The sequence below is a fragment of the Rhodnius prolixus genome, unplaced genomic scaffold, assembly GCF_049639745.1.
Source record: "Rhodnius prolixus isolate KJV_2025 unplaced genomic scaffold, Rpr scaffold_3, whole genome shotgun sequence".
Taxonomy (NCBI): Eukaryota; Metazoa; Arthropoda; class Insecta; order Hemiptera; family Reduviidae; genus Rhodnius; species Rhodnius prolixus.
This window is the reverse complement of record NW_027411603.1, coordinates 13,849,510-13,862,756: the sequence shown is the minus strand read 5'-3', so window position 1 is coordinate 13,862,756 and position 13,247 is coordinate 13,849,510. Positions and strand designations below refer to the sequence as shown.

At 33.4% G+C, this 13,247-nt stretch overlaps 1 protein-coding gene and 1 long non-coding RNA gene across 2 annotated transcripts in view; both read left to right on the top strand.

The window, feature by feature from the left end:
* The window catches only part of Rpn2 (Regulatory particle non-ATPase 2), a 406,206-nt gene that overhangs the window by 130,113 nt on the left and 262,846 nt on the right, over positions 1 to 13,247 (top strand). The gene's annotated exons all lie outside the window — the stretch shown is intronic.
* On the top strand, positions 1,527 to 4,971 carry LOC141453494 (uncharacterized). Its single transcript, XR_012458035.1, has 3 exons — positions 1,527 to 1,634; positions 1,730 to 1,953; positions 4,137 to 4,971. It is a non-coding gene; the product is annotated as an uncharacterized lncRNA (long non-coding RNA).

Sequence of the window (13,247 nt, the reverse complement as noted above, 5' to 3'; positions counted from 1 at the left end):
ATTGCAAAGTAGTAGATTGCCTTTTAAAGATCTTACATAATTTTCTAGTGATTTACTAAGAATGTAGGGAATGAATTGTGAATTAAACCATGTAGTATCAATGTAAATCATGTTGTGTTCGGTACAATTAAATAGAGGATATCTCCATTTTGGGCTTAATTTGTCATATCCAAACTCTAAATAATCCTTTGAATTGGTAGAAGAATAAATAGGTATTAGTAGTGGGACGTTCTATACGTTTATATAGGGAAAAGGAGCCAAATAAACCATCTGCTCACCGTTGATACAAAAATTCAAGCGTAGGGATACCAGTTTGGTTACCTGGAAAGGAAGCTGTGGTAAATCTTCTGTTACTTCGACAAAAGCTGCGGAGTGTTGATAGTTGACTGTTCCAACCATTGCAGCCCATTATAAACCCATTACCTTTATAACGCTGGTAAAGAATATGAAGCAAATAATCAGGTTCTTATAAGAGTTTGCCCAGTACAAACCTCTGTGCCCTTTTAGAATTAGATGTTGTAAATCAATCGAATTGGTGTTATAAATAGTAGATCAACTAATCCATTCAAGATTGTGGCTAGCTGTTGGTTAGATCATGGAAAATCAGCTTAACCTGCTATAAAACATGGCTAGTTTAATAAATCGTTAAGAAGGAGACATTGGTCATCCAATATCTATCATTATGACAAAATCGTAAATTTTCACCTCGATTTTTGAACAGTTAGCAATTGTGTATCTGAGATTTGAATACAAAAAATACTATTCCGCAAAGAGCCGGAAACGATAATATAATGAGGCACTCTCTCCACTTTCTGGCACCAACATATTTTATTATTTATTCCGATCAATGGCCCATTTCTTCCAGAGCTGGCGATTCAGAAACGTAGAGAAAGACATAATTTTAATAGTTCGAGAATTCTTTTTCAACTTAACAGCTCACCGAAAATGGGTAATCAGGATGAATTATATTTCGAATGTTAGCATTATTATTATTATTTTTATTTTCTTTATAAAACTTTAAAGTTTAATGAAACAAAAACAAAAAGAACTTTGTCATTTAGAATAAGTTCACGTCTTACTTACTTACACTACTTACTTTCTCATTTTAGATTGGAAGTCTGTATTATAATGAGAAGTTATTCTTTCACTTTACCAATGACAGACCTCTAGAAGCAAGAAATAAATGGAATTATGTCGCACCCTTGTTCTTGTCAAATTAACATCAACTTTTAAAGCTTTCTTATAGACAGAATTCCAGCAAAATGATTAATGTAAATATGACAGTTTCACAAAAGTTAAAATCTCAGATGCAGTCCTTTAAGTGAGAAATTTTTCTCTAAATTTGATCAGTGATCAGTCAAAATAAAAATAAAAGAATTTATGATGTAATCAAGTGTAATCTGCGCCTGGAAGAACTGGAGTTCTACGGCCAGCATGACAGATATCGCGAAGTAGACCGAAGTAAAAACGGCTTAGTTCGTACCCCCACCGGTCACCAGTGCCTCCTGTCGCCCTCAGTCAGTAACTATGTTGGCAGTTTGTTGGTATGCAAAACTCCATGTTAGGACTAAGTTGTCTTGCTGTTGGCCTGACAATATTGTAAAATGCGCTTAAGTACATTTCCCTGCCCACAGGTACATTTATAATGAGTACATCTTGTGTGATAAGCACTACTTCAGGACTATGTTGTCATAATAAGTGCTTACTATGTATATCTCTTTGGCCACAGATACATTCCGAAAGAGTACGTCTTGGTACATTGCCTTTCACCGTCTCCGATGAATGAATAGTTCGACGTTGGACAATCATCAGCAGTAGGTCTGGTTGCATCACTACTTTAAAGCCACCAGATTCAGGAAAGCACAGTTGTAGCTTGTGGAAGTCAGGTTGGCGTCACTCCAAGGAGAAGAGATGTACATCAGTGGTGAACGTAGCCTCATATTTAAAATTCATGTAACTATAAATTTTGTTTTGTTTACATCCTACGACTGACCTACCATTATTCAATAAACACTGTCTGTGTTTCAAATGTACAGTTGTAGGTTGTGTAGGTTAGGTCATAGCAGCAGTAACGTTGTTGTGTTGTTTTCCCCCTAATCTGTTTCGGATTTCCTCCATCATTAGAGACTGATTCATAAGTTTGGTGTAAGGAATTTGACTTCCGATTGCAAAGCTTTTGTCACAAACTACATTTGCTGCTGACGGTCTAAGAGAAGAAATATACTAATTTTTTTCTTTTTTTTTTTTTTTAAAGAAATTTCATCTTTCGTCTTGTTTTAAGAAACAAGGTATTTCTTGTGGTGAATAATCGTGTTCAAAAATTGGAAACGATCACGGTGTCTCCTGTTACTATAAGTGAAATTGTTAACATTAATTTAAAAGAAGAACGAAGTTCCTCGAGTTATTAAGACTGCTGCAGCACAGCATCTTACTGATGATGTTCTCTTGAAGATGCTATGTTGTTGCCTTAATGTCTTAATCTCTAGTTGAACTTTTGTAACAAACTTAATTACAAGGTTTATGTACCTGAAAGTAGGTAGTTTGTAAACTTGCTCCCTGTCTCCCGTCCGCAAGACAGATTTGTCAAATGTAGCTGCTCCGCTTCCAGCTAATGTTAAATCAACAGTTTGCTGCTCTTCACTCTAAACAGCTTTAAATCCCATTATAGTTATATTAGAGTTATTATTGCTTGTTAGACTTACACTTGCCAACCCGTATTAACAGCTCTAGTCTTGTTTGCGCATTCAGTTCAATATTGAAAACATTAAAGCAACCGCCGTTCATCTAACGCACAGTACTAGCTTCTTAGGCTTTTAAAGATCACTGCGCTTCCTTATTGGTTTCTAATTAGTTGCCCATTAATTTCTAAATACTTCTGTGAACAAATATGATCTCGAATCTTCTTTCGTAGGGTTCTTTACTCCTGGAAGAACTCTCCAGTGGGATCGCCGTACTCAAATAGTAGTTGCACATTCTCTATAGGTTCTATGCACATTGTGCAAGAGTTGAGACTACTAGAGTTGTTTGTGGTGTTAGGATGGAGTTTTTGCTGGGACGCGTATAATTGTAAATGTTCTCCCATCCTAGAACAGATTTTTCGTCCAGTCTACCTACATTTGTTCCTAGACAATTTTCACATTTCCAGCTCTCCACTTTTGTCTTTCAGTTTGCTTAGTCGGTTTCGTAGGTATGTAAAATTTTGAAATGATTTTAGAATCCTTCCTTCTTTAAAAGATCTCTCTCATTTTCGGTTCCTCTGTGCTGCAAGTCTAGAATGCTACTTTTTTGGCACGATTTTTTTGTTTGTGGCTTTCTTAATTATAAGTATTTATTTTTGGTTTCCATTACTTTGTCTATTACGTCAAAGATACTGAGTTTGGAATCAAAAAAAGAAGTTGTTTACACCTCCAGTAACGAGCTAGAGATTTGCAGCCCGGAGTAATTGTTTACAATCTTGGATCCGTGGCACCTGAGGATATTTATCTTTTCTGGTTTTAACCAATATTTCTTCACCAAAGTCTTTATTGTGATAAAAAAGGGTTGAGTTCTCTTCACATGAATTCAATTGAATGATGAATTTATTGGAGTTTACATTTATTTATTTTTTAATAAATAGTATATTTTCTGAATGAACAATATTTAACATTTACATGTTTGGTAAACTCTGTAAATGAATAATTCCTAGATGTTCTGCTGCGAAAGGGCTTTTGGAAAATGGATCATATTTCCATTTACACCTTTTTACTTGGTTATGAGAAGGGTAGCTACCAACACGGAAGTGAATACAGTTTAAACGTACCCCACTAAATGTATTAGGGCCTAAGTGAAATACAGTTTAATGTTATCTAGAATTCCCTGTAGGTAGAGACCTGCAGGGTTGAAAACCTCAAGGGACACTGTGGTCTTAAGCGAAGCATCTTCTCTATATTATGAAATTAAACCCTCGGTGATGTAGTGACGAGGTTTTGTGAGTAAACTGAAGAGATAATATTATATGGTTTTAATATAATGGAAAGTTTTTATACGGCTCTTATTTTTTATACAAAGTAACGAAGTATTGTAGTTGTCTTACTTATTTTTCAATTTTAATTTTGATTACAGTATCATTTCATATTATTTCGATTTCAAAAATTAAGGTCTTTCAAAATCCAGTCTATTTCTACTGGTGATACTGAGTTTGGAATCAAAAAAAGAAGTTGTTTACACCTCCAGTAACGAGCTAGAGATTTGCAGCCCGGAGTAATTGTTTACAATCTTGGATCCGTGGCACCTGAGGATATTTATCTTTTCTGGTTTTATGACTCGAAGAGTGCAGGACCTCGACTACTTGTCTGCCATGGATTTTAAAAGATAAGTATTTTTTTTTTTTTCAGTAACCTTAAACTGGAACCTTAAAGAACCGTAGCCTTCTAAGAAGAAAAAAAATACTTAAAAAAAAAAATCACCCTCTGCGGTATCCGTAATCTTGAGGATTACAAATTCATCGCTGGTGAAATCACATAACTGTAATTACTTTTAGAGCCTTCTAAGTAAATCTAATTAATCTAATTCATTTTCTAATGATGTATACTAGTATTACATCGTGAGTAATCTAAACCGCACTCATTCTGATATAACAGGATTTTATACAAATTACATTTTAAGTAGATTATACATTAAGTAAAATTTGAAGTCACACAGTATCTGACATCAGCGTCCTCACATTGTACTCCCATCACGATTCGCCTTCCAAATCTTCCTTCATCACTCTTTGCTCTTCAGTGTAAATGGTTTAAAACAAATTAGTTCAAAAATTTAATTTTGTTTTTCTGGTGCCCCGAATTACTTGAAATATCCATTTATGTTTCAAAGAGAAGTTTAAAAGTAACTCTATTTTCAGTTGTAATTATATGAGCACTATTGTTTGAAATTTTTGAAAGTGGGTATTAGGGTGGGTCAAAAAAATCGGCTATTTTTTTTTTTACAAGTGCAACGGAAAAATGGGTTCCTAGACACCTTAAAAAAATTCCCACCAAATATGAGCTCTTAATTTTGAAAGGAAGATCCTCCGCATCGCACTTTTTTATTTTTTTTTCAGTCCAATAGAAAAAAATTCATACCTTTCCATTAATTGACTGTACAAAAAAATGTTTCGAATAAATTTTGTAGGAAATTTAATGTTCTACAAAAAAGGTATCTTATATTTTTTTCGTAAACCTCGCCATTTGAAAGATATAAAGGATTTAATTTTGATTATTTTATGACAAATTCCATTTTTGTTTATGAATTTTATACCTCGACAATAAATGACTTTTACGAAATGCGAAATACTAATATTTGTTGGAAATTAACTGCTCTATAAAATCGGTGTCTTATGTTTTGGCGATAAAGTTAACCGTTCAAAAGATATTCATCATCAAACTTTCATGTGTACGGATTTTAAAAGTTTTTGATTAGATATTCGAAAAATTTCAATTTAATTTATAAATTTCATTTCTTGTCATTAATATAAGTATTATTTGAGTTTTATTTTCAAAATTATCAAAATTTTTCTTCATTTATTCTAAACATTTTAGTTTTAATCATTAGAAATCACGAGATCCTAGGGAAAATTTCTTCTCTAGAGAATTTTTGTTTCGTATTTTATTTCATCTGTTTGAATTGTGAACTTTGAACTAGCACCACCTACTTTTTACTTCATCGTTATGTTGTCGTTGGTTTGTATACATTTATTTCTACAGCATTTTTAGTGTTTCCAAAATTTATGGTCTTGTATATGTGATCGATCGATTAATTATTTACAAATATTGTGGTTACTACGTGAATTAACTTGATATTTATCGAAAATATGGATAAAGAAATTCATTTGATCGGAAAACTTGTGCAAAAACTTTCAGAACGTAAGTTACCAACAGTGAAAGAGATTATGAGTGTTTTCTTTCATCAGCTCAAAGTTTTGAAATGTTCTGTCAAACAAAGTGCCAAAAATGCAGCTGATCAAGTTATTGAATTATGGAAAAACAACCAGATTCCGACTAGTGAATCGACTAGTGTAATAAAAAAAATTCTTCGCTATCATAATAATCGATGGTTGAAATTGCAAAAATCTTTTGCGCGAAAAAATCATCAGGACGATGCAAAAATGAAATAAAATTTCAGAACGAACTTAAAGCATTATTTGATATTGTCGATAATAAATCGAGACAAATATACTTAAACATAAATAAAAACTTAAAAAATATTTTGACGTTTCTCAATCGATAACAACTAAAATTCGTGTAAATTTTCTTAAAAATAATAAATTAAATTGAAATTTTTCGAATATCAAATCAAAAACTTTTAAAATCCGTACACATGAAAGTTTGATGATGAATATCTTTTGAACGGTTAATTTTATCGCCAAAACATAAGAAACCATTTTTATAGAGCAGTTAATTTCCAACAAAAATTGGTATTTTGCATTTCGTAAAAGTCATTTATTGTCGAGTTATAAAATTCATAAACAAAAATGGAATTTGTCATAAAATAATCAAAATTAAATCCTTTATATCTTTCAAATGGCGAGGTTTACGAAAAAAATATAAGGTACCTTTTTTGTAGAGCATTAAATTTCCTACAAAATTCATTCGAAACATTTTTTTGTACAGTCAATTAATAGAGAGGTATGAATTTTTTTCTATTGGACTAAAAAAAAAATGAAAAACTGCGATGCGGAGGATCTTCCCTTCAAAATTAAGAGCTCATATTTGGTGGGAATTTTTTTAAGGTGTCTAGGAACCCATTTTTCCGTTGCACTTGTAAAAAAAAAAATAGTCGATTTTTTTGACCCACCCTAGTGGGTATTTCCTCCGGAAATATATGCATCAAGGATTTCATTTTTATAACTCTCTTTTTGAAAATTATTCGATACCCTGGCACCTCAAGGTAATATGAATGACGAAATCCAAACTTTTATTAGTTTAAATGTTAATTACTACGGGAATTAAAGTTGAGAATCATATCCGATGGGATTTAATTCGAGAAACATACCAAAAGTTAAGTGTAATGTTTGCATAGAAAAGAGGGATTTTGGTAGGAAGGTGGGGTTTAACCTGGTGCCAGGGATATGGGAGCGAGGGAATTTTAATTCTGTTCATGGTAATTAGAGATTTATATTATGAATATTAATAAGGCTGGCTGCACTGTGTCTGTGTATGCTTGATGTGTATCGTCGTATAAGGTTCCCCTAGAGAAAGCAGATAATCTGCTATGATGATGATGATGTGAGCACTTCCATTGATGCTGTATGGGTTCCCTCCCTGTCCCTTTTTACCATCTCTTCTCCCCACAGAGTGGCCGAGGAGGGGTTTATTCCTAATACACTCTTCCACATCACAGCCTTCTGTCATGGTTAATAGTCTTGCGTAATTGAATGTCATCCCGATTAGTTGGTAATAAACTCTTATAACATACTTTCTTCTAGTTAAAAAATAATGTGATCTACTCTCAGAAGTTTCGAAATTACGTTTCAAAGATAGTAACAAGGAACAAGAAAAGACAAAACAATCAGCTGTCAAATGCACAGTCTTTTTCTCGTACTACTATTCGAAAGGTTTTCTGCCAACATCCAATTTTCAATTTATATTTAATTGGTTTTGCTATTTTAAAAGTTATTTTGATTCAGTTCAGGATCACTGGAAAAGTAGGGAAGAATGTTCACTGGAAAAGTTTTTGTTGGACGATTTGTCGTCAACGGAAGTGCATCCAAAGTTGTTGATGATTTATCGTATAATGAGTATACTAATTTGTTGAATTGAAACATGCTCCTCTTGTAGATAATTTGTGTAAAGGACGGTCCAAAAAATGCAACCACAGATGAAGAGCATAGAGAAAATACAACAATACGGCGAAGGTAGACCACAGCGATAGCTCTACCTGACTACAATATGTACGAAAACTAAAGAATAAATTACCTAAACTCTGAATTTTATTAACATGTGCAATTTTTCACTAATTTTACGTAAGAGTTAATACCGCACAATTCAGTAAAATGGCAAGTTTGTGTTTAAGCTACTTTTTGCTAAGACCTTAGTCGACGGATTCGGGAACATGAATGGATTTCAAAGGTTTGGGTCTTGGACAAATAAAGGTATGGGCTTTATAAATAAAGGTAGGAAGAGGTCAGTATCCTCGATTTAAAGGAAAGAGAAAGGTCTTTTGCATGAGAACTTCATGTGAAATACAATCTCGCGGGTTGCAGGGATGTTTAGCGTTAAAGTCACCACTGAAGTGGAAAACTGGGATTGAGGGATTGCTAGGAAGTTGTAAATGGAGTACGACTGACCGTCTTGTTTGCTAGATTGTATTTAAAAGTATGACTGTCCAAAGAAATGATAATAATGGAGAATTATAGGCATTTGGAAGCGTGAAAGTGATTTCTGCTTAAGGATAGTGGTGCCACTATGTGCGGGGGCAGTTCTATGTATTGTGTAATGTCAGGTATGCAGAAGAAGGATTCGCCAGTGTCGTGGGTCTCTGATAGCGAAACTTCTATTCGTGTGTCGTGTGCGTAGTAGTCTGTCTAGTAGTTTATTATTAATATGTCATAGTTCTTGTCTGTGATATTATTGTCAGCTAATGAGTACATTAATAATTTGTGATTATTTTGTTTCAGGTAAAAATCCAGTTATTCACATATGCTGCACTTTATCCAGGTAACTCATTTTTATTATGAATTGTATTTTTGCTTTTTTAACAATAGACAAAATTTTGATTACTTTTTAAGTAGTGAATGGCTCAAAAGTTAGAAATTCCTACCAATGGAATCGTCACCATTGATGATGCTTGATTTCTACCACTTTATACCTCAACTTATTCACGTTTCATCAGAAAATTATCTCTATTTTATTAAGATGGTTTTAAGTTTCATCCTGCGTTACAATAATTCGGAAATAATTCACTTCGAGGGCCATTTAGACTTTAGTGTTGTATTCAAACATGTTTTTACTTATTTAACTGATTTGATTACATAATTCTAAAAAAAGTGGTAAGAAAGCTGATATTTCAATTGCAAAACCCAAGGGATTCCACTCAGAGAGCCTTGGCAACGACCACATATACTCGTACATTTATTGTTTTTAAATTAAATTTTCTCTCTTATTTTTTCGTCATTAAGAATAAATTGCTGTGTTTTATTTCAAAGTTCTACTTAGCATTTACTGTCTGTAGAACTTTTCTTTCCTAGTTTGGTGTAAATTTATCCTTGGGATGTAGAGAAAAGTGGAATGAAGTAAGATTAGTGAAGCGTAGACAGATTTATGTAAATGTGGTTAGGTCCGCAGTGCTGGATATAATATTGTTGATTCTATCCGTCGTGCACGTATGATGATGGAAACCAATCAGGGATACCTGACATCGACATGCTAGCTAAGACGAATAAAACTTAAAAAACTTTTTAGGCTCATCAGTCATTGTAGTTAGTCAAGGTTGCAAATATTGAGGGTGGATCTCGCTAATACCTACAAAATTCTGACCACAATCGCATAGTTGATCAATTGAAGCTTATATAAATGTGTTAACGCTTGTAGTGCTGGTTATTATTGTAGATTTTATCCATTTGCCGTTCTAGTTTTCTTTGTTTCTGACACAAACATAGGAAGGATGTTTAGTGTGACACCAGAAGCTTGATGAACTAACTTCTTTTGATAAAAGAAAGCCGGAAACTAAAGAGAAACAAACTAACATGCTACAATGGATAATTAAACGGATAATGGTTTCTCTTGTGTTATCAGAACTCTGATGACAAATTAATTCTTATTCCTCTGTACGTATGGTGTCCGGTTAGGAGATGTGACGGTTTTTGGGATGGGAATGAAATAGAGTAGAGGATATTATTATTGTGCTTGCCACATAGTTGGCTGTGAGATTACATTTTAACTATGGAACCGCTGTCGATTTGAATGTTGGATCTTTATTTTTTTGGAAGGCGTGTATAGTTTGCAGGGTCTCCATTCTAGCGACACCAATTCGATTTCAGCATGTGATCAATTTTAAAGAGGCTATCTGAAAGCTAAGGTGTGCATCAAAGTATATGCTAGTGTTATGTAAAGGACTCTAAGAATGGCCGTGTTGTGATGTTAGTCTTAAGTTTCAGACAGCTCCGTAAGACTGTGTCACTTCAATATCTCTTTTGTGCATCACCACTTGACTAGACGTCTAAACGAACAAACAGACAAGGACGTTACCTCCTTAGTGTTTCTGGCTCCTGAAGTAGTGGCTAAATAACTGTCAAACCTTTTGTGCGCTCTAGCTTCCAACCTCCAATTTGCTTTAACATAAATAGCTTTCTGTGCCATGTATTTTGTGATAATTACAGTATGCTCTCTCAATTGAATAAAGTCTTATCAAAATTACAATTGAGTTTTACTGACTAATCAGTTAATTATAGCTCAGTGTTGGATCTGATTTCTATGAAAGGAGCATTTCTCTTGTTTCAGTTATACAATAGATTGTTTCATGAATCTTCTATATCCGGTTTGAGTAATCCGATTATTTAATCCGCTAATTAATGAAATATTTTTCAAAGGATTTGCATACAGTTTCATAAGTTCTCATTTAAAAGAGAAATGATGTTCTCTCTGGTTTTCCATTGAAACATGATTTCATTTTAGGATTTAGAATATACTTTTTTGAACTAAAAATTTAAATGACTTTAAAATAACCACCTCAATAGTATTATTAGCAAGAACGGTTTTTATTGATCTGTTACATTTTAACGTGCACAAACTGGCCCAGTTCATCTAAAATTCCTGTCACCCTACTGCATTGTATAATATTAAATATTCGTTCTGGCTGATGTATTAAACATGTAGCTTTGTTTTATAGATTTTTTCATTACTACTTTACTTTCAAGTTATGTTTAACTATTACATTCAGCTTTTGAAAGAAAACACTGTATGCTGTTTAAAAAGTAGAATGGTAGTTGACAAGCGGTTAACAGCGCGACCCATAAAGCTAAAATGTATTTGTAGTAATGGGTTTGATTCCCGGTCTTGGCATTGGGTTTATTTATTTTGGGGAAGAAGTGGATAGAATGGATATTCTTTTTTTGACCCTTCTTTTTGGGCTTAGCTTGTCGCCATTTCTTCTATGATTTCGTATGACAAGCCTCGCTCCTCCATGTCAAATCTTTGCTTGAAGTGCGGTAGAATCTGTTTCTTCTGCTGTATGCTTTGCGCAAAATGGCTTGATTTATGCCATTACGTCTTAAACAAAAACACAAAAAAGATAAATGGAGATCACGGGTTTGAATCCAGTTGCTAGCTCTTATTCTCTTGTAGGAGCTTCTTAGAGCTCACTGTCCGTTGATTGACATGTTACTAAATTAATGTTCCAGTTTTTATCTTAATTTTACTTCAAAATTAGAGAATAAAATGTATTTTTAATATTCAGAAAAAAAGATGATACTAGAACTGCCTAGATCTCTGGAAAGTCTGCTTAAATTCCGATTTTAGCCACATTGTGTAGGCTAGTCTCATTGGATATTTACTTTGATCTCTTCAAAATTTTGCTTAATTTTGCCCCACTACTATGCAGAAATTATTTGAACGGAGCTTTAAGCTTGATAATTAATTAGAATTTTTAATTAAATATGCATAATACAATATCAAATAAGAAGTTAAGACGGATGGGAATATTATTTGAATTTCGATTTATAAAAACATTAACAAACTTCGGAGGCTGAGAGTATTTACTGTTAGAGGATTAAAATTATAAATCTTTTGAAAATGTAAAACCATAGGACCAGTTAATGATCTGGGCATTTATTTACAAGAAAGACTGAAATAATTTGTAAGTGTAGTAAGTTAGGTATTGAAAATTAAATGTTAAAAGCAGGAAATCATCCGGAAGATATCCTTGAATTCGGCTTAGTGGAAAATTTAAAAATAAAGGATTAATAAATGATCCCCTGTTTTATATAACCATGTTTCTTCTTGAACAATGAATTCAGCTGTTTGATCTGAAAAAAAAGAAAAACCACTCGGACATTAGGCGAATTGATTTTTTTTTTTTTTTTTAGAAGCTCTCTGAAAAAGGCAAGGATGGTTTAGTTGAGAAATGAAGGGTAACATAAGAGATGAGAGTAAAAGAGAACATTACCAGGAAAGTGATCGAGTTAAACGGTTACGTCACTTGTGAAAGATGGGAATTGACGCAATGTGGTAATAAAATTTATGGATGGATCTTGTCAGGAAGAAAAAGGAGAAGTAACCGTGATGTGTTTTAAGAGTGGGAAGTTTTAGTTTGACTGATAATGGCTTACTTGAAAGAAAGAAGGGAATCCTTGTCGTAAACCTTAAGAACCGAGAGCAACCTTCGGTAGGAAGACATAAATTTAGTAGTATATTGTTTTATACTTGTCTATTTCCTTTTTTAAAAATTTAGATTACTACTCTACTGAAATAAGTAACATCTAACTCACAATAGTACAGGTATTGTCTTGGCTCTTTTCTGAGACTGTTTTTTTTCTTTTGTGTGTGTGTGTTTGTACTTAAACAGGAATTGTTGCTGCCGTGTTTTCCTTTGCAGAGAACGGCACTTTTAGTTGTAATCTTGCTGAGCATAACTATTTTCCCAATGGTTATTACCCGCACAAAGTGAAAGTAGAATGTATAATGATTCCATAATTTCAAGCCAAAAGTCATTTAGATTGTTTCTAGTACTGGAAATTTTACAAAAGAGAAAATACAATTTTACGGAAGAGAAAAAATAATTCCAAATTTAGGAAAGTGGATTTTCTTATGAGTTATTTTATTTTTTTTTAAGGTCTTTGAATTTTCCAAAATATTTTAATAATAGAGGCTCTGTGTGCACCTAGAAAAATTGTGAAAAGAACATGAAAAAGCAGCACAGACTCATTTTTGCTGTCTAAATAGAAAGTATTAGTTAAAATCCATTTATTTGATTGCAGTTTAGATTAGTTGCTTATATATATATATTGTATATTCAAAAACTAGATTCCTCGTCTTCGGGAGGTTAAATGTTTCCCTCTCGGAGCTTGTGGCATCTGGCAATCTTTAAGAACTCTCTAGGTTTATTCAGTGCACTGGGCGATTGAGTCGCCATGCTCCCTAGTGTCCTGTCAATACTTGATTGTTTATTGACAATTTTTAGCCGGATTTGTTGGCCTTGAAGCCCCGGTGTCTTTTTTTGAGACGAGGAGTGGGTGGGAAACAATGGGCATTTTCGATTGCCTGCGTTCCTTCCCCTTTTTAGTGGAACCGCCCTTT